The sequence below is a fragment of the Cimex lectularius genome, unplaced genomic scaffold (assembly GCF_000648675.2).
Source record: "Cimex lectularius strain Harlan isolate CLEC.00 unplaced genomic scaffold, Clec_2.1 scaffold303, whole genome shotgun sequence".
Classification (NCBI taxonomy): Eukaryota; Metazoa; Arthropoda; class Insecta; order Hemiptera; family Cimicidae; genus Cimex; species Cimex lectularius.
In genome coordinates this window covers 257566-284100 of record NW_019392917.1, presented here as the reverse complement: position 1 = coordinate 284100, position 26535 = coordinate 257566, and the positions used below count along the sequence as shown (strand labels likewise).

General features: G+C 35.2%; 1 protein-coding gene across 1 annotated transcript in view; it reads right to left on the bottom strand.

Annotated features, from left to right (window-relative positions):
* The window catches only part of LOC106663642 (protein Tob1-like), a 63783-nt gene extending 39820 nt beyond the window's left edge, over nucleotides 1–23963 (bottom strand). Inside the window, exon 1 of the mRNA XM_014388631.2 lies at nucleotides 23738–23963. The gene's annotated coding sequence lies outside the window, so the exon portion shown is untranslated. The remainder of the gene's footprint in view (nucleotides 1–23737) is intronic.
* Between the last annotated feature and the right edge of the window lie 2572 nt (nucleotides 23964–26535).

Here is a 26535-nt window from a genome sequence, read left to right as displayed (position 1 = left end):
AAACTGAAGTGGTTAATCTAGTAGTGGATTTAGAAATAAAGTGCTAAAAATAAATAAATATAATGCATTGAATGAGAGATGAAAAGTAATGACGTTATGCCTTAAGTGCGAGACGGGATGGAAACCTGTTGAACAGGCGAGACACACACACCTGTAGGACACTGCGCCCTCCTCCCCTCGTTGGGTAGAAGATGTTAAAACAAGTCCGCGTATTTTTTTTATTCTTTTTTTAAGCTGTTTATCCCTAAGAAGCGTTGAAGTGAAACGGCCGGTATATTTCTGGGGATCGAACCTAGGAGGACTACTTGACGCCTTGCCAGGATTGCGCAGTGCTCTTAGTCCCTTGTAAATCAGTGGAGGCGCGAGTTGGCCAGGTTGTTGTGTCACAGCTATGACGGCCGCAGGGCTGCTCTTTATATTTATACTCCTAGGCATGTCTAGTTTTGGCTCTACAACCCCCGCTAGGCTCCGCTATAAATAGACCCTACAAATAATACTAGCAGCTACGGCTCATTCATAACCATTTAAAGCTGCGCACTATTGCCCCTCTGTGAAAAATATACGACTGCATCTAATAAGTCGTCAGGATCAAACAACATTAAATTTTATTCTGTCAGTGCTAAACGACCTGCAAATAGTTCAGACAATTTTGGCTAACATTGGCTTAAGTGTCTGACGTAGGTTAAAAAAACCGCTTGTCATTGCTTTTCATGTGACAGCTCTTATCACCATAAAATGTTACAATAAATTACAATGCCATTCACGACATAACCAGCAAAACAAAACAAATAAAATAAATACCAAACTTTACACTGTATAATTTTTAAGTCACCATTTTTCTGTATTCTATAAAACAGGGCATATACAGGGTAATTCATTACTTGTACGACAATATTCGTCAGGTGCTTCTACATCTCAAATGCAACATAAAAATTCACTTGAACTATGGTCCGCTTCTCAACCCTTTCTCAGATATTCAACATTTCACGATTTTTTAAAACTACCTAAGGTTTTCGACCAAAATCAGTTCTTACCTCTTGAATTATTAATTTTAGGTTAAAACCAAAAAATTATTGAAAAGAGCGTGAAATTTCCTTTAAAGAGACATCCTTCCAGAACCTTTAGATTAATTTTTGGTAAAAAAAGATACCCTAAATATTTCGAAAAATAAATTTTCAACCTCGTTGAAAAATTCAAGCTTTCTAACGGTGTATTCCATTCTTTAATTACACCGAACAAAAATGCAGAAATTTTATTTTGAATAAGAAAAAAGTGGTGACTATGTGAAAAAAAGGGAAGCGGGTTAGTTAACAATAATTCAATTTTTTGCCCTGGGCAAAATTTATTTCCCGACTTAAATCTAATAAAAAAGCACAGAAGAAAGCAAAATGCAACGTAAAAATCGCAACAAATAAAAAAGAGACAATAAATATAGCGAACAACCGAAGGTGAAAAATTACGTTGAATTTTTCTCTTTTGTGTGTGCTTTTTTATTGTTGAAGTTGGATTTTATAACTTCTGTTGTTTTTTTGTGTTTAGTGTAGATATTTTTTCCAATTTTTCTGCTTTGATTGTTCTCTATGTCTATTGTCTCTTTTTTATGCGTTTTGTTACCTTTTTCTACCTTTTTGTGCATTTTTTTGTTGTCGAGTTAAAGTTGGAAAATAAATTTTGCCCCTATAAAACGTCCATTCATTTCTCTAAAATGACATTGTATGAAATGTGGAATAACTCGTCACGTAAGCCCTGGGCAAACTCTGAACGCTTGAAACAAAATGGAATTTGAAGGGGGGAAATCCAGTAATTATTTCTGACAAATAATCGGTCAAGGGATAGTGTTGTCTACCTCGATTTACCGAACACCGCTACGAAGAAAAAAAAACGATCAAGGGAATGGTTTTCCCTCCGTGACATCGCAACACAGTGACTCGGCAAACATTGTTGCAATTGGGCTGGAACGTCCTAGCTCGCCCACGACAACTCCGATCAGAAAAGCTATAAACTCAACACAGTTTAAACGTAAAATCACTGAGAAGTATGGGAGATTAGAATTTATTGACAAGCCATCATAAATGTTTTGTTTTATGTCAAACATATTCATAAAACTTATATGTTCTGGAGATTTATGAGATGATAGAACCGTTTTTTGATCATGCCCAAGATTTTTTTACCATTATTATTATAAACAAATATAAGAATATATTTTAAGATAGCAAAATGCTAAAATTCCCCACCAAGTCGTAAGACCATTGTTTTGTCTGGCTATAAAAGCGGTTTGCTTACAGAATCAAAATGATTTTAGGTACAAAATATCTCAAGTTGGTGACTTAAGTTAATTCCATTCTTGGCTGTTGTTTCTTACGTTTCAGTCACTTGATGAATTTTTCTTCAAAGGTCCATCAAGCTTAAGTTGCTTGTGTCAAAATCAGTTTTAGTTTAGTTTTATTAAATTCACTAATTTTCGTGGTCCGCTTGACCAATTAATATCTTTCAATTAATTGAGTCAGTGTCACGAGCGGGATTCGAACCCACAATCTTCGGCTAAATACGCCGCTGCTCTACCACTTGAGCTACCGTAACTTCGATCCACTCGGACACCGACTTCCTAACTCAACAATTTATTTTTATTTTTATTCTCTGCTATAAAAACGTTTTGATCACAACTAAAGCTGCTAACAGAAAGGGAAATAGGCAAGGATGGGACCGCTAGAAACTAATTGAATGAGGAACTTTTGAGGAAATTTGCAAGGGTCCAGGGGTTTGTAATTATTAACAGTTACCATTCCAATATTTTCAAAAAATTTCAAATTTCAACAATTTTGTTTTTTCTGAATTTTTCGTGCAGAAATTTTTCATCAAATCTGCAATGTACATAAATTTTCTTACAGCAAATTTAACACTCTTTCAGGTGGCACAAACTGGACTTTTCTACTGTAAATAATTCTGAAGTTTATAAGCAATTTAGTAGACACCTGAAATTACTTCTTTATCGCTGAAATTTGGACAGGGTATAGGAAGTTTTTTGAAGCGTATGGTGAGTATAAACACCTGAAATTTTGTACTTATTAAAATTCAAAAAGTTAATATTTAACTTTTCCTAGACATAACTTGTCATTACAAAATTTAAAAATAATTAGGGGACATTAGCTTAATTAGACGACTTCGAAGAAAAACAAACAGTTCGTTTGATAAGAAAGATAAATTGGGCAAGTTAAAATAATGGTTTTACTCCGACGTTTTTTTTTTCAAAAATTTCAACAAACACCAACAACTATAATTTTTACCGAAGACGATTCAAAACTATCCTAATTGAGAAAGAGAAGAGGGAGGAATTGCGAATTCACACGATTTGAAAAATCGTAAAAAGGACTTTCACCTAGTTTGCCAACACTCGGCAGGGGGAGTGATATCGGACGGCGACTGGTTTAATTTGAGGGATGGACTGGATGGGATCACGTTTAAATGAGGCGGACGTGATGGTACCCTCCTTATCTAACATTCCCAGGTTTTCAAGAGGTGACCCGTTCAAAATCAAAAACCAGTGTTGCAATTGAATCAGAACAAATATAATTTGTGACCGAAAGTATTTGCTCAAGTAAAGATTCGAGTCCGAAAGTAAATATATGGCCTTTTTTTCAGCAGTTCAAATTTCAGCAAGAAAAATCTGTCGCGCATGTTCAGCAAGGCTGAATTTTTAAGGAAGGGGGCGATTGATTTTTACCGTAGTTATTGGGTCAAGCGGAAGACTTCCTTACTTTGATTTTCAATTATTCATTAGAAAGTACTTCTATGTATCGTCTTCATTTCTTAAACAGTCTACAGTAAAAATGATGATAATGATGGCTACTAAGCGTTTTTGTTTCTCAAGCAGTGCAGCCTTCTGCATTAATTCCTTAGCTCAACCTGTCAATTCGATCCTTATTTTAAGGAGTACTAGGTCATTGATTGTAGCTGCTACAATTCATTTCCCTGGGTTTTCTTTGTATCTCATTTCTTTGTAAGGTTTATCGAGCGGTTGCTTTTTCCCTCCTCATGCAGAGCCTACAGATGGGCTCGTCATTGAAATGCTTATGTTGTGTAGCTGTTTTCTCAAATGCCAGTTACCGGTGAATATGTTAATTGTCCTATCTCTCCTCTAAATTTAGCTCTTTCTAATTGTACCAGTGAGATTGCCAGTTGGTGAGGGTCGTTTAGCTCTCCTAGAGTATATTTCTCTTTTTTGGATCCATTGTGTGACAGATGATTCTGTTTGTTTTTGTTGTCCCAAGAATAGATTTAGGGCATATATCTTCTACAGTAAAAACGAACTGTTCGACATATTCGACTCTCCAACCGGGAACCTATTTCCATTCTGTTTGCAAGACCGGTCAAATATTCAAGGCTTCAAACACGTCGAACGTGACGGAAGGGGAAAAAAACAAAGAGCAGATCTGCTAATTGTTCTGGCAGGGATAACCTAATTGAAACATGCCGTGACATTTCGTCTTTTACCGATTCCGGGCTTTGGAGGTTATTTAATATTTTTATGCGATAGCGCGACCATCTCGAGTTGTTGCCGTACATCGGAATGTTCTAAAACATTTTTGATATCTCCTTGTTAATTGAGCACGTTTTTTTCCATCAACCACTTTTTAATCCCAACTAAAAGAACGAGCATGGGTGTCGGTAAATCAGACATTGTACTATCCCAGTTTTGATCCAAACAAAGCGAATAATTATAAAATTGAAAATAGTCGACTATATGACACTACAAAATAAATTCAATGTTAAAAAATATCCATTCGATTTTTACTCCTCGCGATGGTCAATTATCATCATGATTCATTGTCCCATAGACTATGCGCTGTCTAGAAATTCCTAGCTCGTTTTGGCCTAATCGCCGTGGAGCTTTCTCGTTCGGCCCGTTAATTCGGTCAGTTCTCTTGGCAGGGGTCGTCGTGTTTATTTGTGAATGCCCGGCCGCCAACCGTTATCTCTCCTGTGTCGAAATTTGACAATGTCTCTCTGAAAATTCCACCCGACGGCCGATTCTTGCCCAACCCGAGCTGGGCCATGACGGGATCCTTAAAAGGGCGCTTTTCTTATGTTTCAACCTAGAAAAATCACCCATCTGACAAACTTGATGAAGAAACACCGCTGGCTAAAAACTCGACGATCAGACAAGACAGATATTATCGGCAGTTTAACGTTAAAATAAAAATAATTGTAATAAAGATAAATATGAACAAAATTACTCTCTGTTATATTATTGTTTCTTCATTTTTAAACTTTATAAAATAAGGATAATGATTACTAAAGTTGTCAACAAAATAACATTTTTCTAAATCTAAAGATTTTTTGGTAACCTATCTAAGTTTAGGTTGTTTTCGTACCAAATAATCAAAAAGAATGATGGTCCGTTGAATTTCAGTACTAGTGCTGTTATACAAAAAATTATAAAAAAAATCTATGAAAATATTGAAAATCTTCTATACTAGTATGCAAAAAATCACTACCAATTAATCAATTAATAAAGTTTGATAAAATTTTAGAAACTAAACTATTGACCATGGACGATATCCCAAGTCTCATTAATCTTGCATGCTCTAATGCCTTTGTATCCCACCGTTGGGCATAGAATTATCAATAATTATTGTAATTTAAGAAAAATACTGTCTGTTGGCTTTGACGCCTATGAAAAAAAAGGAGTAGGTAGTTTAGCTAAATTTACACAGGGTTGCCTACACAAATTTGTCGAGTAATTCGATTAATCTTTGAGATCTGATTGAACGGATAATAATTATTTTTGGCCCAGACAGTCTCGCTGGCTTTCCCTCGATTAATCAGACACCAGGCATCGAGTGTTTATCAATTGAAGGGCCATTCAAGTAAATAGATTAGTCTAAGTTATTCAATAATAAATCACAGAAGTTTTTCTGCTGTCAAAAAGGTTGAGGGAGATCTGATTTAATTGAACGAATTTTTTTCCCGTTAAATGCGCATTTTTGGCGGGAAAAAAGCTTTCTCTTCTTTTAAAACCACGAGATCGAGTAGAATTTTATCAGTAATCTCTACGGATTCGAGTTAATGGATAAAAAAGCCGTCAAGCCTTGCTAAACCTTCGAGAGATTCGCAGTTTCCACGGGTGGATTTTAACGAAACTGGCTCTTCTGTGCTGCAAAAAAAATTCAATTTTATTTAGAAAATGTTTTTCCATTTGATTGTACATTTTCATCGGGGTATTTCGTCTCAGAAGGCAGGATGAATGGCCTTTATAGAAATTTTCAGGCTCTACGGTTAATTTTAAACAATAGATCTTTTATACATTTGTGTATTTAAAATCCGAAAACCGTATAATCCATAGTTGAATTTCGATTATAAGCGTGTAATGATCGAAGGTCTTTTGGGACAATTGAGGTGAAGGGCGAGAAATGGGTTGAATAGCAGGACGTGCCCCAGTTCCTTGCCGAAAACGGTTCAAGCGTCCTTAAAAGTCCTGGAAGGTTAAACAGATCGTAAGGAGTTCGTTACCCCCCCGCGTGAGAGACAAGAACAAGACAAAAAAAAGACAATAAAACGTAAAGTCGAAATTAAAAGAAGGAACGATATTGTTATCGGGCCGTGACAACGCGTGTATCCACAGCGCTTACATTACCGGTTCACCGACCTCGTCCCATTGTCTAACTTGAGCTGCCACTATAACAAATGTTCAAATTGGGCCAGCTCTGAACCGCGAGCATCGATTTTCTATTAACCCAGTTATAAAACTTGTTTGTTCTCTGCTCATATTGATTTCCCAGTTGGTCCGGGGATGTTGCATGGTAGTTCAAGTGAGAAAATGTGCATATGGAACGGCGATTATCTTTATTGAAATATAGGTAAAGGGGAAAAAGAGAATCGTTATCTTAGGTTGTTACGACTACCACTCGACGGGCTATCTAGACTTGTAACTTTCCGTTTTTCTTCTTCTTGTTGATTCACACCAATATCTCAATTAATTACGGGCTCCAAGTTGGTTTAATTATAACAATTAATTAAATAAAGCCATTCTTTAATACAAAAACATGTTAGAAAGGTTAAATTATTAATTATCAAGAAGGTGGCGGTGAAATTTTTACAGGCCAAATTGGAATATATTTTTTTTTAATTTGTAGTACATTACAACTACCTTCAAGCAGGTAACAAGCAACAATTTTATTTTTAAATTAAAAAAAATAAGAGTGGAGAAAATACCTATTGGTACTACTCCAATGATACTAAAATATTGTCTGTTTAATTGATAAGTGTGTCATTATCACTTTCACTATCATCACCATCATCGAGGAGATATTGCTTTTGTCTGTTCAGTAGGCGGGGAGGGTTTGAGGGGATTCGTCGGGATACGCGGTTTCTAATGCGCTGATTTAAGTCTGTATGTGAAGTTAGGTTCGATACATAAAATGGAGCATCTAGTATTTTTCGTAGGATTAAGGACTGGGCAGTTTGAATGAGGTGGATGTTGGAATGTTTGGCTGAACCCTCGCACGTCCAGTCCGTAAGCCCATACCGGATTAACTATGGTGTTGTAAAGCAGCGTTTTATTTTTGAGAGGTAAATTATAATGTTTGTCAAGAAGTCGTGCTCTATATCGTGTATAACCTCCTGACGTTTCAGTGGTGGTCAGTGAGGATTCCACATCAGGCGTTTGTCCATGTACAGTCCGAGGTACCGCAACTTCTCCGCAGTTGGGAGGAGAATATTATTTAAGAAAACAGGGGGGAGATCTTTTTACAGGGAGTGAAGGTAATGTGGGTGGATTTGTCTGTGCTAAATTTTATCCTTTTCTTTTTACTCTAAGACTCTAGTAGTGTGAGGTATTATTGGAGGTTTCGGGAGGAAATGACCAGGTCGGAGTTACTAGAGAGAACTGCTGCATTGTCTGCAAATGGCGAATGTGGTGGTTTCGGGATGTGATGGCATGTAAGATGTGAACACTTGGTATAGTGTATGGGCCAAAACGCTACCCTGAGGAACACCAGCATGGATAGGGAAATGTGCAGCGAAATATAATTGATTTTCAAAACATTTGTGATATTTTCCTTAATAATTATTGTCATTATGGGGCGTCGGTGGCCGCAAAGGTTTAGGTGTTGACAAAGCGCTCATCACTGTAAGGTAAAGGTCTCGGGTTCGAATCCAGCGGCCCTGCATTCGTACCCGACATACTTACAAATGAGCTTTTTTTTCAAAAACAACGGCACCCTGGGCTTATATAACCTCTGCTGTCGCGAACCCTTGTAAAAATTGTCATGATCGATTCGGAAAATGTAGATCTTCTTTATAATGTAAGTTTGAATAAACGTATTTTTTTCAATATTTCGATCATTTTCAGAGGATGATCACTCGTTTTTAGACAAAACCGCCCAAGCATCTTTGTTCGAAACAAGATAGGTAAAGGCTCAATTTTAAAATTGTTTACACATTGGACAGCTCCAACGATCCACGACACGTCGCGCGTGATGGAGCGGCAAACAAAAATGACAAACCGTCTCCTAATTATTCAGCACGAAATTTCCTAATTGAAGCATTCCGTGCAGATCCGTCATTTAACCATTCCGGTATTCGAAAGATGTTTACTAATTCTTTATCGATAACTGTTCATTTGAACCTGTTGTTGCCGATAAACAAAGAACAGTGTGTGATTAAACTTTATTAACGTTTTCTCCGTTCTCGATCCGTCATGTTTCGCTTTGGCTTCACAAAAAACAAGCAGCGTCAATTTCTATCATTTGGTCTTGAATCTTAAAGAAATGTATAAGTAATCATAAGCCGTTTAACCTGTTTTATGGTTCAGAAAATTATTGCATATTTGTTTTATATTCTTAAATTTCATTCATTTTCTGCGTAGGAAGCTTTAAAGCTTTACAACTTATTATACGTAAATTGATTTTTATATATATATTGATCTGAAGTGCTCCTTCGACATAAATTTTATTGGGTCAATTGATTGGCATAAATTGACAATCGTGTAGTTTTTAAATTTGTTGCTTTGAAGCTTTGACAACAACGTGTTTTGCTGGCAAAGTCAATGCTTTATTTTTTCTTAAACCTCGCAATACCGATTTTTCCAATTCACCAAATTTATTGTTACATTCAATTATTTTCCTTCATGAAAGTGAAATTTTCCTTCTTTCCGACGCCCGGCTGCCGGTTCGGCCTGCAACGAAGTGGGGAACTCGAAGGTCGTCATTCATTCTGGAATTATTAGGCCAACTGCGCACTTCCAGGGAGTGATGGACATTTCGGAAAATCCGATACGATCGGAAAATTGCCTATAACGGTACCGAGAGATGGAGAGCCAATTAATATCAGAAGGACGGGGAAATTTTACAAAGGAGATGGGAGGAAAGAGTTTTATCACACTTTACTGTTCTTTGAGCGAGGAAATGACGGAAAAGTACGAGAAATATAATTATTTATAAAAAACGATATAAGGTTCTTTAATGAAGGGGATTTTTCTTTAAGAGTGTATACAAAGTGCATTTAAGTCCAGTCATATGTAAACGGAATCTGTTTTTATTTCCGACATGTGTGCGTTATGGATATTGCTGCTATTTGCCAGGCATGCGATACGAAAGGGGAAGAGCAATGCATTTTGTAGCATATTGCGATCGTTATGCTAAAATCGGGCAAAGCAGACAGGGAATCGCTTCGCAACTATCCCCTAGACTGTATGTCCCGAAGTTCTGCACCTAAGTAAAATCTAAACCTGGCTTGTTGTTAAGCTCTAAAATCTCCGGAGCAAAATCAAGCAGCAGCTTCTGACGCTTTAAATAAACGGTTCAGACTGGAAAAAAATTGGCGCGAACAAAATTTAAAAAAAAATTACGTGAGACATGCAACCACTAATCATGACGTGCTAAACAACCGACGAGAACTTACACGCTTTGTGGAATATTTTGCTTTTTCCTACTTGAAATCAATCCCTAAAATAACGTAACATAAATAATGATTTGATTGAAATTGGTGATAAACATTGATCAAATACCACCATATAATGTTCACATCAAAGAGAAAAATCTTCCAGTCTATATCAACAATATCCCCTTCCAAACATAAACCACGTATATGACGTACATGATTAAACTGGAACAAACTAGACTAAAACCTACAGAATGTATACAATACAAGATCAAACGTTACAGAAAAAAAAGATCTTTATACACTATATGAACCCATATCGTCTTATGGTCTAGAACGTTACGAGACAGCAAAGAATTCGAACCTTTATCCATTTAGTTTTTTCAACCCTAACAATTTCATAAGATTACCTAACGACCTCCTCTATGGCCTAGGCCTTGGAAAATTCCGATACAATAAATTAAAGTAACCTTGATCAATCATTACATAAACTATCTCATCTTATTCTTCCTACTAACCTCTCCCCACACAGGACGACTGAAGCGGTAGGCCCCGTGATCAGATGATAAGATAAGGGATATTTCATTGGGATGACCGTTAGTTTGATTTGATCAACGCAGTTTAAAAGAATTGGGAGAATACACTGAACGATGAGTTAGAGCGTTTGTAGCTAGAGTTCAATTTTTCGTTCAGCTTCTCTTTTTCTTTTAGTTTTGTCTGTTTTTATAACTGATGCTGGTGCTAGGGTTAGGCATGCTTCAAGAGAGTGAATAAGAGAACAAAATATTGGGCCAAGGTATGCTTGGATAGAAGCATATCGGAACATTCACGAAAGGAGGCAGTTTCTACTGAACGGGACTTAACAATTACTTGAACTAAGTTGACGAGAGTCACAGAGTCGAACTGCAGAACTGTGCAGTTACTTCAGATAATTTCTCATGCATGGAACTGGTAGATAAACCGCTTAGGCCGCATGGAACAAATTGTCAACTAACGGGCATTTGCTTTTTATATATTTTGCATATATTTGTAAATATTAAAAAAAAAGAGAAAAGTAGTGCGGTTTTAGATTGTTAGCTTATAGTAAACGATAAAAAGAAATTTTGAAGTCTGCATATGGTATAGAGATTCAACCTATCCTGTAGGGCGATCTGAACTGGATCGATGGCTGTGACAGCCCGACCTGTTATCACATCAGTCAATACATCCTGACATATTGCGTAAAAAAATTGTCTGGATGCGTCCGTCGGACTCTCTTTGCGGGGCAGTTTCGCCCAGGTGTTGTTTCATATATATATTTTTTTGTCCCATTGAGACAAGTGATGGCTTTCTCTGTGACCTCGTGTTGAAGGAGACCGGTAGATTCCTAGTCAATGAAGAGTTTGTGCGTGGAGGTGGCCTAGCAATCGATCTACAGGCCGAGTCGCGCATGCTTTTCCGCATCTGGGTCGACCCGAGGTACTAGGCCTATTTTAAGGGCCCCTTTTCCACCCTCTCACCCCATTGTTAACGGCCTACTCTCAGAAACGACCGCCATCCCCGCCCAGACGAAAACAAAGTTCGCGATGATGAATCGCCGGTTCAAATTGTGGGTCAGCTTGCCCTTTTTATAAGGTCGAAAAAGAACAATTTGAAATTCGTACTACGAGATTTTTAAGAAACGCATTAAAATGCCAGTCAGGTGATCGCTTCGGTATAAAGTAACCGAATTGGCAAACAATAATGACGTACAGTATTGCTGAAAGTCTGCCAAGTACTGCACTTCCAAAAACCAGTCCACCATCTGGTACACGTTAAATATCAAAGTTTTCAACCCATTTGATAAACAAATCTGAATCTAGCGATTTCAAGTTCCTTAAACAATTTCTTACTTAATTAATTTTAGATAGGTGAACTTCAGAAAATATATATAACCATATCATCCTTATTACAATTAAAAACTGGATCTATCTGCCTCCCTTATTAGATCTCTTTTTCTGCCTTTATACATCTTGATGAGTAAAGCAGTAAAATTAATTAATTTAATCTAGTCAGCTGATAGCACACTTTATATCTCCAGGAAGCGTAAGACTCAAAAATTTAGCGCTATAATTTAAATATAAATATAAAACATGACTTACTGAGGAAGAAAATTGCCCAACAAATTTCTCAATAAAATCATGTTAATATGATTGGAATAATTACAGTGCACAGCTAACAATAGATAAATTTCAAACTATTTTAGAAAAATTGTTACAGGTAAACAATAGAGACAGGGTGCTTTACCAAGTAGCAGATTTCGTGCTGGCATAGTACCATGCTTATTATTTAAACATATATTTTTTTAAGTGTATTTTTATAAGAAAACTATGTCAGTTTAAAATTACTCCCGTCTAAAAATATATCTGAGATGTTTGCCTTGTGCTTTAATTTTTCTCTCTTTTTTTATTTAAATACATTATTACTAAATATCGATGAGATGGGTTTGGGAAATGAAAGACTTCTGAAAGAATAGACGGACCAAAGATTGAATTGAACAAATTATAGTTGAAAAAATCCAAAGTTGGGTTTTTAATGAATAAAATAGTTTTTTTTTAGTTTACCGTAATTTAAAAACAAGGGTTTTGACTAAGTTGGAAGCTTCCTTGCAAATAGCATGTACAATATCATTGGAAAAAAAGAAACTACATGGTTTATGTTTTTTGAACTTTATTTTTGTTTTTATGAAAGGTTATTTGATACGATTTGTAGTATTGATTGTATGTTGTAACAAGTGTACAAATTCTGACATTTTCTTGTTAAAATTTCTTTTTAAACTACACTCCTCTTCTGTTGTTTCGATAATTTCATCCTTTCGAATGAAGCGGCGGGTTTTATTCGATTTGGACAAGCGGGCGAGCGTAGGATATTGGATTGCTCATTACATAAGTGGCGAATGACAATCGCCATGGGAGAGGAAGCCCGGCGGGCTGAATTGCCATTGATCCCGCCCAACGACCAAGGATTTTCCAATGTGAAAAAATCTCCGGCTGTTTAAATGCAGATTAATCCTCCGACTGTTTTCTGGGCAAATTCAAAATGCATAAGCAAACATGACGTTGCCCGGGTAACGTTGACGTCATCTTAGGAGCTTCTCGGGCCTGTTTTTCCAGCAACTCGATAAACAGCTCCCGTCTCCGTTGTTTTCGACTCCCCTTATTTAAACCTCCCTTTTATCCGAATTTATTAAAGGATGAACTTATCTTTCGGGATCGTTCGGAAGTTGAGCGTGGTTGATTCCCTCACTTCGCGGACGACCTAGTTTCAATGGCGGATTAACCACAGCCTACCCGTTTACGGAGAACGGAGAGATTCAGTACGTAGAATCGATACGGAGACAAAACCCGATATCCACATTGGAAATTAACGAAACAGTTACAAACATATTATTGGCAAAAAGTAAAACATAGCATTTAATCCATTATATTTCGTGGTCCGATTGACCAAATTACTTCTTTCAATTAATTCATCTTTTTATGTATCGTTTTGGGCGAAATGGAAAAGTTAATGCCACGCGCGGGATTCGAACCCACGACCTTGCTAAATACGCCACTGCTCCGAGCTATGGTGGCTTCGATCCACTCGGACACCTACTCCCCATCTCAACCTACAGCCTTTCGAATTTTCCCTCCTTTTTGCCATTTCTCAAATGTCGTATAATCAGGATTCGGTTCTCGGCGACACATGAAGTGGCCACGGAGAGCTGTTCGTGAAGTTATATTTCGTTTTGCTTATTAAATCAATTATATTTAGTGATCTATTGACCAAATTACTTCTTTCAATTAATTAAACTTTTTATGTAAGGTTTTGGTTGAAATGAAAAAGTTAACATTAATGAAAAATAAGTTATATATATGGCAAAGTCTGCATAGTCAAGTAAAGCCGTAGTTTCAAATTCACTTCAAAATATTCATTTTGTTTGTTGTGCAATTACTTGTTAAAACCTTCAAAGAAATGAAGCCATACTATGGTCGATAGGCATCCTCGCTAAGTTTAGCCCTGTCAGGCGCAGAGCATTTCGCCATCTCCAGCTTAGAAGTAATTTACATATTATAAATGTACGTAAAATTACATGAAAGCAAAATTAAACAAAGAAAAGACGTGAGGGGATCTAACCCAGATGTGAGCCTCCTGTGCAAGAAATAAAAAAACTAAGTATTAGATCTTTGGTTGGCATGGCAATTTTTCTTAGGACGTTTCATTGGAATCTTTAGACGCATTGGTCGCTGGAATGCACGGTTGACCCCAGAAACCATAATTCCATATACGTTTGGGAACCATGGTGTATATGTAGAATTCTGTGGAACAGTGGTGATGTTTGTAGTCTTTTCAGTTCGTTTCGTTTTAGTTTTGTGTGCAGATTCCGTGTAAGTCATTTGACCAGGTGAAGGAGCTAATGAAATCTCAAATCAGTGAGTGTGAAGTTAATGTATTATCTCTTCGCTGCATTTATTTTAATTCTCCGCGTTTTGAACCAAATTTAGAGGTATGCAGATGGCATTGAACGTTCTGTATACACCGTCTGAACCTTTGTGCGGGGAAAGGATTGGTATCGTCATCAAAAGTGAAGACAATTGTTTCTGGAACGATAAGAATGTCTGTTGTACATGGTGTAAAGGATAGGTCCATGTATGCCCACCTGTGAGCGCCAGGATGGATACAATAGAAATCACACTGCCATAACTCTAACGGTCAGACCGAAACGATTTTAGGATTAGGTACGTGGTAGGATGTTCTTCAGTATCCCCAAGAGGCCCGGATGCCAAACCCTGCCCCAAGCTTGAGCAATGTCACGAAACCCACCTGGACAACATTGTTTCTACTCAAGAGAGATGAAATGACAACACGTTGACGTTGATGGCCTTTAAAGTGTAGAGGCCTAAAGCCAAACTAGTGGCTCGGATAGTTTCACGGTATTCAATGATAGAATATAGCAGTTATAAAAAGGGTTTCTCACTAATTTCAATTATTCAGAAATCGTGAGATGCGGTCTGGTGTGATGTAGGTTTCAGAAAAACATTTTCTTTATCGTGCCAACGTTTCGATCTTTATTGAGATCATCTTCAGGGCTCAAAGTGTTTGTCTTCTGTGTAATTGTGCCATTCTTGCGTGTCGTGTTGAGAGTGCACACTAATTTTAATCGTAATACAAAGAATCATTACTGATAGGGCAGCAAGATGAAGGATGTTTGACAGGTTTGGTTGGTTCATGAAAAAGAATTATAATAGAAAATTTTCTAATGGTAGGAAAATATGTTGTACTACTAATAAATAGGATCGGTGCAATATAAATCTAAATTATGTAATAAAATAAAACAAACATCCAGTTCATTAATGCCTCGTGACCAAGCACATAAATAACAAAAGACACAATAAATCCGGAAAAATATTACATCATAATGTTATACATTTAACACAGTCAGGACAAATTCTTTGCCTTACGGGTCGGATTGGAGTCAAATCTAATTTTGTATTTATCAAAACTAATTTTGTCATATATTTGATATAATTTTGGATGATCAATTTTGATTGAACTTGTGTTTAGTGTTTTAATGCAGTAAAATACTTTTAATTTAATAAAGAATAAAGTTAATGCAAATAAGATTTTGATGGGTAAATACAACGTATAAGGGCATGGCTAAGATCAACCGCCAGATGGTTTTAGTTCCAATAAAAGAAATGGTTAAAATGTTGTTATGCTCAGTCACTTTCCACTTATGGAGAAAATAAACGCGAGTCAATAAATACAGAATCTAAAGAAACTTGAAAAAGTGCTGAGTCTTGGGATCGAATTATAATATTATCTGAAAGTTTTTTCTTAAGGCCATAAAGAAACGTCAGGGCTTTCAACGTGCTTATATTGTAAGTTGGGTTTTGTATAAACTGCACATTTTATTTATGTTTTCTCCAGGGGAGAGGGAGGGACTATATACATACAATATGGTTAAAATTACTTAGAAAATAACCTTCAAGAGCGACGACGGTACGTATTAACATAAAACCGACGTAACTTACATAAGTTATGTAATAACCGTTAGCTTATATTACGCAATTTTCGAAAACAATGTAAAATCCCAATGAATTTTAATAGGGCATAATAAGGCCCAGCGTCGTGTCATAATGTCCCCCATCAATTTTTTGTTGTGCCATTATTGTTTATTAATCGTCCATTGGAAAATGGCAGCGCAGGTAGTGCGTCGGTTTTGTATCCGGAGATGGATTGTGGACGTTTCCTCGTCAGCTTCTGACGCAACAGCAAGGTCGCTCCAATCAACGTGAATGAGATGCTGTTTAGGCCTTGGGACGTGTCTCTTCACGCTACACCTCGCCTTGGCTCACATAGAACCAAGCTCGCCCTTCAACCCACGGATAACTTTTTCCCCACCGATTGTTAAATCCCGAAACGTGTTTGTAAAACGGAAGACGCGGCCAAACAGGAATATCGGACCATCACGACTTGTCCGATTTATAATCCAACAGGTTGTTGATTCGGCTGAGAATTACGTCTTTCTATCACAATGATCTAATATCAACAGAACAATTAAGAAAAACAAAAAACAAATATTTGTAATTTTCCAAATTACAGGATGACATCCATACTCATATCTTAGTTATGTCTCGCTAAGTACGAATATTTACTTCTAATAAAAAAATCCAGCAATACACCATGAAAATAATAAATTAAACCATAGGGTAACTAAAGGTATAGAAAGAAGTTGATGAGAACACAATATGCAAAGAAGATAGAACTTGTGAACAAAAAACAACCAATGCCGTTCCTCAAATAATGATCACAAACATAAGTTATGAGTTAATTAATGCAACTAGAAAACTAATATATAAATATTAATTTATTTATCCATCGTTATGCTGAAAGAGATCAAGCTGTTAATTTAAATTATACAAATCGCTAAATTTAAAAAAAATTAAGTTTGGTAATCATACAGCATATGTTTACATGATATTTATTAATATGGTGATAGAAAAGAAATAGACAATCAGTTCCATGAGCAATCCTGCCAAAAAAATACATAGTTTTGCTGTACAAATGTGCACAGGATATCTATTTCCTTTTTCCCTTCATTTTTGAAGAAAAGTTCAGTATATCGAAATAAACGTTAAATGTGCCGGGAAATTTTCAACCCAGTTTCCCCCCAAGTTACCGAACACACACACACACACACACACACACACACACACACACACACACACACACACCGGTTCTAAAAGCCGATCTACACCACCATCAGAAATGGGTCATTTCCCATTCAGCGGACGGGCCTATCAAAGTCAAATCATTTCATGAATAGAACCAAAATGGCATTTGAAATATCCGCGTTCGAATTACGTCCGTGAAACAAATCTTTTGTTAAATGAAATTTCCAACAGGCCGTTATTACCGGACGATTAAACAAAAAAAAAAATCAAGGGCAAAGAATTCAAATTCCCCAATATAGTAACCATCGGACGAGTTCAGAACTTCTACACGTTAAAAATAGGAAAAAATCACATCGGAAAAGCATACTACATTAAACGGACCAATCATTGTTTAAACATCTATCTTAATGAACTAACTTAATTTTAATTAGACTTTAGCATGGGCACACTTCTCATTTAACATCGCTATAGTTTGAAGACTAATCTGTTGATATTCACTGAGCTATGTAATTCCAATACCATGTAATTTTGCACAAGTTGACTTAAAATTGCTTCTGATAACCTTGGACATAACTAAAGCACTTGCGAGGCCCGATTGAATATGGCCAAGACAATATGAACCAATCTATTCTCAAATTTACTACATAGAAACGTCATTAGAAGTCGTACATGAATTGTTTTAAGTATACAAATCTAACTGGTCGAGCCAGTAAATCATGTTTTGCTTTAGAACTATCTTTGGTTTATCACTAAAACAATTTACTTAAACTATTTTGAAAACTACTCATTTATCATAGTTAAAGTTAAAGCATCGTATTTATTTTACTGGACTTTTTAACTAGCAATACCAATAGAAATACCAGGCAATTTTGCATCAGTTGTAACTCAGTGTTTTTAATCGGCAGTAAAGACTTTTGGTAAATTGGCTTCCAAACTTTGCTAGCTGGGAAATATATTCCTTTCCCCTAAATCTATTTAATTATAGAAATTTAATTATTTTTATATCATGCCATGGGTTTCTTTACAGTTTTTCTTTGTTGAAACTAGAGGTTAACCAATAAAATAATACAAAGATTAAATATTGCAATTATACATAAAACAATACTGTATAAATTATTGTAATAAATATTGAATATATAGAATTCGCACTATTTAAAATTCTAAATTGCAAGGCAAGGTCGATTTATAACATAATCTTTTGTGCGTAAAACGAACAAAAAGAATAAAGTATTTATAATATTATTATCAAAATTTGGACATTAATACATTTTTTAAATAAATTTAAAATCCTGATTAAAGGAAAATATATTTGTCACTTTGACCTTAAAAAATCGATTAAATAAATAGGCATTAATTAATTAAAAAATATTAAATATGGTTTTTGAGAAGTTTTAAGGTTTCTTAATTAGCAAAGCATCTATAAGCTTTACTCTCTGCAACCTGTTTTGATCCAATGTTGGCAAAGTTGATTATTATATCTCATAAATAATTAGCTCGACGATAATATCGACCTCATCAGTGCTTTGAGTCCGTAGTGAAGAATGAATCGACCCACAGGATAAATGTGATGATTATGAAAGATAAAAGGCACCCTTCATGATCATCAACTGCAGGTTTCAAAGGTTATCAAATATGGAAATCTACAATTTGGAAAGTACGATGTGTGACCCGGTGCAATTTTTAGATTCATTGCACTTAAAACTATAAGTTTCAAAAGTGTATATATCTGTTATTATTTGATAACCTTTTAAATAAATTGTAAAAATAATCGGAATGAAGGAAGAGAGAAATTTCCTTATAAGTTTGTCGAAAGTACTGAGTATTTTCTATTTAATTACGATGGTGATCTTTCATTTTTAAATGTTTTAGGGTAATAAGTAGTGGTTATTAATAATTTATTAAAGATTAAATTGATGCAGGTGAGAAGAATAAAAAATATTCCAATTTCTTTTCAATAACGGTGCCCCCTGCTGGATTCATCTTAAGGAAAACGTCTCTGCTGAAGTTGTACTCAGCCTGAAATTTCACTTGCGAATGTGCTTACATTCTGCTATGAATCACAGGGTGGAAATAGACGCTCCATTTAGCCTCTTCCTATTTGGCCATTGGCTCGGGGGTGCCATAACCATAGTGGAAAACACGGGCCATCTTCTCCGGGCAATTCGGCCAAGTTGCGTCAATTCAATTTTCGCAAAACTTTTATGACTCTTTTTAATCTAACAGAGATAGCATTATCTTCGCCCGTTTGACTTTGCTTGCCTGTTACACAACCGCGATAAACAACGATGGGTTCATTTTTTTTTTTTTAATTTTATTATTTAAGAGAGAGAAAGAGAAAAAATGGAATTTTATATCTTCTCATCCCACAAACCTAATATGTAAGACATTTCGTAATAACACTTGTTATCCAACGACACTCTGAATTTAGAAAACCGAAAAAAAATACGTTGAATTTATGAACAGTGCTGTCTTTTCGCACACATTCCAGTAAACCAATGCTGTCATTTTTGACTAATGGTCTAGCAGTACATACACATAATAGAGATTATATTCTCAGACAAGCAAAAATGGGGTAAAAAACTAAGCCATAGATGACTTAAACAATACTTTAGAAAACAAAAACCACGATAAATTAATATACTATTGGGTAAACCCGATAAACATATAACCTATAGAAGAAACTGCAATGACCTTCGACATTAACTTGACAAAAATTGAAAAATTTGAAATGAACCCAATAAAATGGAACAATCTAAACTTTGCTAACGGTATAAATTTAGATTGTAAAAAGATTCATCGTTGTTGACATTGTTATAAGATTTTTTTTTGCTTATTTAAGAATGTATTAAAAATGCAAATGAAGAATTTGTCGGATTCATGAGGTGCGAAGAATGAGGTAATTTAGAAAAATACCTTTTTCGTTTTTTGCCTACGTTACGACCTTTATTCGGGTCATCTTCGACGCATAAAGTATGGTGCTATTCTTGTGGTGTGTGAAATTGTCACGAACTTCACATCAATTTCATACATCACCACAAGAATAGCACCACACTTGATACCTTGAAGATGACCCGAATAAAGTTCGAAACGTCGGCAAAAAAATGAAAAAGATATTTTTCTAAATTACCTCAGTCTTCATTGCTTCTCATGAATCCGACAAATTATTAAAATACCGGTCACTAAAAAACACACAAATGTAAATAAAGGTTAAATTAAAAAAACCTTTCTATTTTCAGTATTTTATCATCATTGATTAAAAATATTTAATGACCTTATTCCTTAGATTATTATTTTATGACGTCACAGTAGGACTGCGCACTCTTCATAAAACAAAAATAATTATGGACAGACTTACTTGGACTATTCCTACTATTATTTATTACTAATTCACCTTAAAAAATAAAAATAAAATAATAAAAAATCTCGTCTATATTGCTAAATGTGCGTGGAAATTGCTGTTTTAAAATCAAATACATTTGTCAATTTCAAGTTCAAATTTAAAAAAATGATTAATTATAGAAAAAGGATTGTATTTTAGTATAATACTGCCGTCATTAATCATACTTTGAACAAAGTTGACAAACAAAAGTTGTATGCACTTTTCACAGTTTTCCTATGAACATTATTGAAAACACCTCCTGTTAAATGTTAAAAATGACTTGCAAGATTTTAATGACTACAGGCTAGGATGATTTTATTTAACGACTTGCTAGTACTGTCATTCGAGCTGAAATGATTAATACTGAACTTTTTTTTTAATATCTGCATTTTGTTAATTAAAAAAAAATTATGTGCACAGATGCAAACCAGGTGTCTTTTAGTTACAGACATCTGGTTAAATTTAAGAAAAAATCAAAAATAAGTTTGGTATAATAAAATTTTAAACAAGTGGCAATAAATTTGAACAATAAAGAAACAAAACGTATTTAGGTCAATTGACCGTTCAAGCAATATTGGACAGAGTAAGAGATTCGGAATTTAATCTTTGAACTTAACGCCATTATCAATTATCGACTGTTTTTGTTTGTTTTATAAAATATATATTTTGTTTGTTCAAACCCGATTGAAATTGGCCGATTGTAGATTGCGATGGTAGGTCACCCTGGCCCACAGACTCGGTTTGAAAGTAAACAAACCAACTAGTTTCGGAAGGGCCAATTGAAATTGTTGCTTCTTAACAAAGATTGATGTTCTCTACAAAATAATATCGTATAAATTTAATCAGGGGGGGGGACGTAGTCCCACCGTCTGTGAGCCAAGTATGCACACCGGGCCGAAAAGTTAGGGCAAACTGGAAGGTAAATATTTAATATTTACAAATGGCAAGTTTATTTTTTTTCTCTGCTCTGTAAATTAAAGAAATATTTCTTCTGTAGATTTCCTTTTAAGGATAAACTATATAAATCCAATAGTTAAATTTTATAGACCAAACAATTATTTGCATCTCATTCAAACAGACTTCGAATATATTTGTAATCCACTTTCTTAGTTGGCTGAAATAAAAATCTATTAAAAATGCATTCGAAGCAATTACTAAAAGTAAAAAATTTGTCCATTTTAAGTCGTTTTCTAGTACAAAATTGCTATGAACTCCTAGATTATCCTGGAAAATTGAAATTTAACAAAATTTTAAACGATATTCGATAGATTAATGTTAATTTTTTTAAATAAAAATAGAAATTACTATTTGAAACATTATTTTCGTAATCAGCTATAAAACAAATCAATAATTGTATAAACCGAAAGAAAATATAGGTTGCATATAGGTTGATTGTAAAACTTATGTTTAAAAAATATATTTTTTAGTAGTTTTAAGTAGTTAAGTACTATTTACATTTCACTCTACCCTTTCGGGAACATTTATTTATTTTTGATATCCTAAATTTTTTTTATAGTAATAACTCGAATTCAATCTATGAGAGTTACGTTTTGTCCTTTCAGAAATGTCAAAGTTTAGCATAACCCAAACAGTAGTCAATAATGTGGAAAAATATTTGTCGGGCGGTCTCTAGGTTGTTGAACATTTGCCAACGAGCAGTTTGCATCTCGCTAATTTTATGAAAACAGATATAGTTTACAATTATTAATTGAAATTATAACTATTTCCATCCAGATGCTGACTGGAACTACGGTTTGAGGGTATGTTCTGTCCTTACTGAAGTACGATGAAGTATGATAAGTGCTGTTTGTAGAGTTTTGCCTATTATATTTTGTATGGGGTTGTAGATCAAGGTTGAACTTTTTTTTAAACAATGGTGGTTTTATAAAATGTTTTATTTATGTATTTAAGCCTTTTTTTAAGACTAATCATAAGCTGATGTGTGAAGAGTGATCGGATATCTATTTTGTTAATGATTATGAAGGTTATAATTTGAAATTTTGTTGTTGTTAGTAAGGCCCGGCTACTCCGCTGAGGATTTTAATTCATGGGTGATCTTCGTCAATGGGGTTGGTTGTAACGTTTGTAATTGTTCGCTCGAGTGACTCTGTCATAGATTTAAGGGTGCCGGATGTCAACAGAGGCGAAGGGTGACGGATGCTAATCGCTACTTACCGTTGCCTCGGGGGTCGGGTTGAAACTGAAAGTTGTGGCAGCCCTCAGATATCTGACCTATTTAAGGGTTGGTAACGCCCTAGCCGGGGAGCCGCCCCCTCGCGCATGCCCGACCCATTTCACCCAGCTGATCCCAGCGCACGCTACCCCAATTTTGAGTCGGCCGAACTGGGTACGGGGACCGCCGAGGGACAGGGCTCTCTTGCCATCAGCCTTGACTCGTCCTACAGGAAATTCGCAATTGCACTGAATAATGAGACAATTTTCGTTTGTGTGAATGATGAAGCTTGAAACTTGACTACTTCAGCGAAAGGAGGTTGGACTTAACATCTCATATACCACAAGTACTTATCGATAAACCACCTCGCAAAACCGCAAATAATAAACAAGTATATACACAATTGCAAAATAGAAAAACTGAACTCATGTTAAATTATCATCGAACAAAATCAAAGTTCGTTATTCTAATAAATAAATAACGTCCTGACATACTAAAAGAAACAAAATTTGGCTAAGTTATACTTGAAACCGAGACTTTATTTTCCATCACGTCATCCAATAAAAAATAATTATCATCACTTAATACTTTTTTGTGCACGAAAACTTTTACACTGCTATAATAATTGGAGATATTATGTCTAATCTCAGCATACGCCTATTATTTGAGAATAATTTTTAAAAAAAATCGTTAAGTTATCAGACACCCTTCGTCTACGATACCCCAGTAGTTGAACGTTATGCCCTAGTTTATGTGAGGAATTACTTTATTTTTGATATGCTATTGAAAATTTTATGGGTTAATTGTGCTTCATTTTTTCCACATCGCTACTTCTAATCAGGAAGATAATTGAGACGTTCAATATATTTTTATATTAAAACCATGATTATCACTTTAATGCCGACCTCTTTGTTACACCGATTGTTTGAATTACGTCAGTTTTCTGTCTTCTGCACGCAGATTCGCAAAAAGATTTTTTTTCAAATTTTGCACACAAATTTTGCAAGTACTTCAAAATTAATACGGGCCTATTTGTAATTTAATATTTGATTTGAAAAAAATGCATATAAATATCGTAAATGGTTGTTTTTATTAAAAAATAAATAAATAAATATATAACACTGTACTTACCGAGACAAGTTTTATGTTGATCCAAAAAATAGATATCGCTTAAAATAATATTAAAAAAATAACGTAACACCACGTAAAAGCTATCGGGATTGAACTAATTATAAAAGTAGAAAAGTAAAAAATAAATTAATTAATAACTTCGACTGTTTTTGTTTTTTGTATGTTGAAGAATTGCAGCGAGGGGGAACTCGTGTACGCAACGGGCGGTTGGCAAGGTAACTCTGAGGACGATCCGGCCTGGTGGGGCGTTTTATAGGAGCCTGGTTCCGTGACGTCAAGTTGCCTAGCGACATGACGTCATTCCACCCCCGCCACTGACGTCACACCTTGCCATGCTCAATACCTACCCTCTTGACACAGTGCCACCCCCGCCCGGGCGGAACCACCCCACGGGGGGTCGTTAACGGCTTGATTAAAATTGAAACGACGGGCCGCTCCTACGGAAACTGGCGATCCTACGCTATTTGGCTGCACGGGAAAACGTAAATAAGTAAAAAGTGGATACTTTTTGAAACAATTGCATCAATAACATCCATTGATTGGACAGTCGGCCATTGACACGAATGGCTAAATGGGGATCAACAATTTCGAAAGACGAACATTTTTCTTTTAAATTTATTACCCAAACGTCACGGTCTCCATTGACGTAACCTAATTTGAATACGCGTACCTAAATTTGTTCGCACTTTTCCACGAATAGCCTTATTTATTATTCTTCACGCTCAAAATCTACATCCAGGCTAGAATAAATAAAAACTATAAATTATTTCTGAAAAATAAAGAAACTTTACCGATTTATATAAATTTGCGTGCTCTATTAGTCCTAGCAAATTACAAAAACGTCATTAACGATTTACTATTTTTAGAAAAATAATTTTTTTCATAATTCGTCGTCATATGTCCCACATTTCATGCTGCGTTCTTCGAATATCTGTGTTTAATGCAACTATACCCATTTCTACTTAAAAGATTGGAACAGTAACGTCATTGATGACCTTTTTATGTATAATCACTAGATTAGGATAAATGAAAGAAAAAAGAGGGTACATAAATATATAATAGTTTTTTATATATTTGTAATTATACTTCAATTATAATATTTTAAATCGATAACCAACAATGATAATTTGGAAGGTATTGATTTTCAAAATTATTTATTTACTGTCCACATACACGTATATATATATATATATATATATATATATTGTCTTACAACTTAAATGTTGGGGAAACTGGACAACAACTTTTCAACTTTTTACAATTTGTTTTACGAGTGAAGCTGTATGCGGCTGCCGCATACGTTAGCACTGGTCTTAAGTACTTTGTACAATAATATTTTATTATCAACAGTGTCGAATTTCTATTTAATAAAAGAAATAGTTGAACTATTAGTCCTTTACATTGATTTACTATCCATTTTCGTTTTAGTGGTCAATTGGCCAAGTTACTTTTTTTAATTAATTATCTTTTTTATGTAAGGGCTTGGTTGAGATAAAAAAGTCAGTGTCACGAGCGGGATTCGAACCCACGATCTTCGGTTAAATATGCCGCTGCTCTACCACTTGAGCTATCCTCTCGGAACCAACTCTCCATCCCAGCCTACAACCGTTCGAATATTCCCTCTTTTTGCCATTTTCAATTATTCAATTATTTACTATGTCATGATATGCGGTGTGAAGTTTGTTTTTTTTGTTTTTCTGTCTACAGTTATCTTGAAGTATTTCCACTCTGTTTCGGTTGTCTATTATTAGTTGGTGATGTAGTGCAGGTCGTCTTTTGGTGAACACAATTGCCTGTGTTTTGTCCATATTGATTTGTGGAAATATTTTAGTAATCTATGAAGAGTCAGTGTCAGTCCATTTACTATGGCGTCTATTCTCCACGATGATACATACAGAGCTGTGTCATCAGCGGGCGATGATAACAGAACATTTTCTTTTATGGGATGTCGTTTATGTAAAGGGAAAGCAAGATTGGACCCAGCACTGAGCCCAGACGTACACCCCTAGGCAGACTTCTTTTTTCAGACTTTTCATTGCCCACATCGACCAGAAAAATCTGGCCTGTCAAATATGAGCTGCCCTGTCGGACAACATATGGTGGAAAGCCATAAACTATTAGCTCATAGAGAAGGCCTTCATGCCAAACGGTATCGATCTCTCGTACCTTCTCTACGTACAGCAACACTCCCGTATGCTTAGATTGATGACGTATGACATATTGATTTATAAATTTCTAATACGAACATAATTTCTGATTATTCAGAAATCGTGAGATGCGGTCTGGTGTGATGTAGGTTTCAGAAAAACATTTTCTTTATCGTGCCAACGTTTCGATCTTTATTGAGATCATCTTCAGGGCTCAAAGTGTTTGTTTTCTGTGTAATCACCACATATAATTTCTGATTTTTTTTTTTTGTATTTAACGATAAAATAATACAAGTTTCGGGATCGACATAATCGCAGGCATCGATTTGTAAATATGTTCATTCATGAAACATCGATACGTAAATATTTCATTGATATTCTTTAGTCTCAAACACAAAAGAAGCTTGCAGTTTGAAGTTTTATTTAATAGATATAATATACAATTTAGGTAAAGTGTACAGTACAGAGTGACCTTTTTAGATTAATTTCTCTTGAATATATAACTTTATTCAAAACCAAAAAATAAGTGTTTAAAGTTTTTTGGTCTAGTTTTAAATTTTGTCCATTTTTAAAAATACATGTTGTCAGGATACACCAGAGCCAGTACAAGTTTCAATTGTAACTGAGAATCTATGTTTTTTACTACTGTTT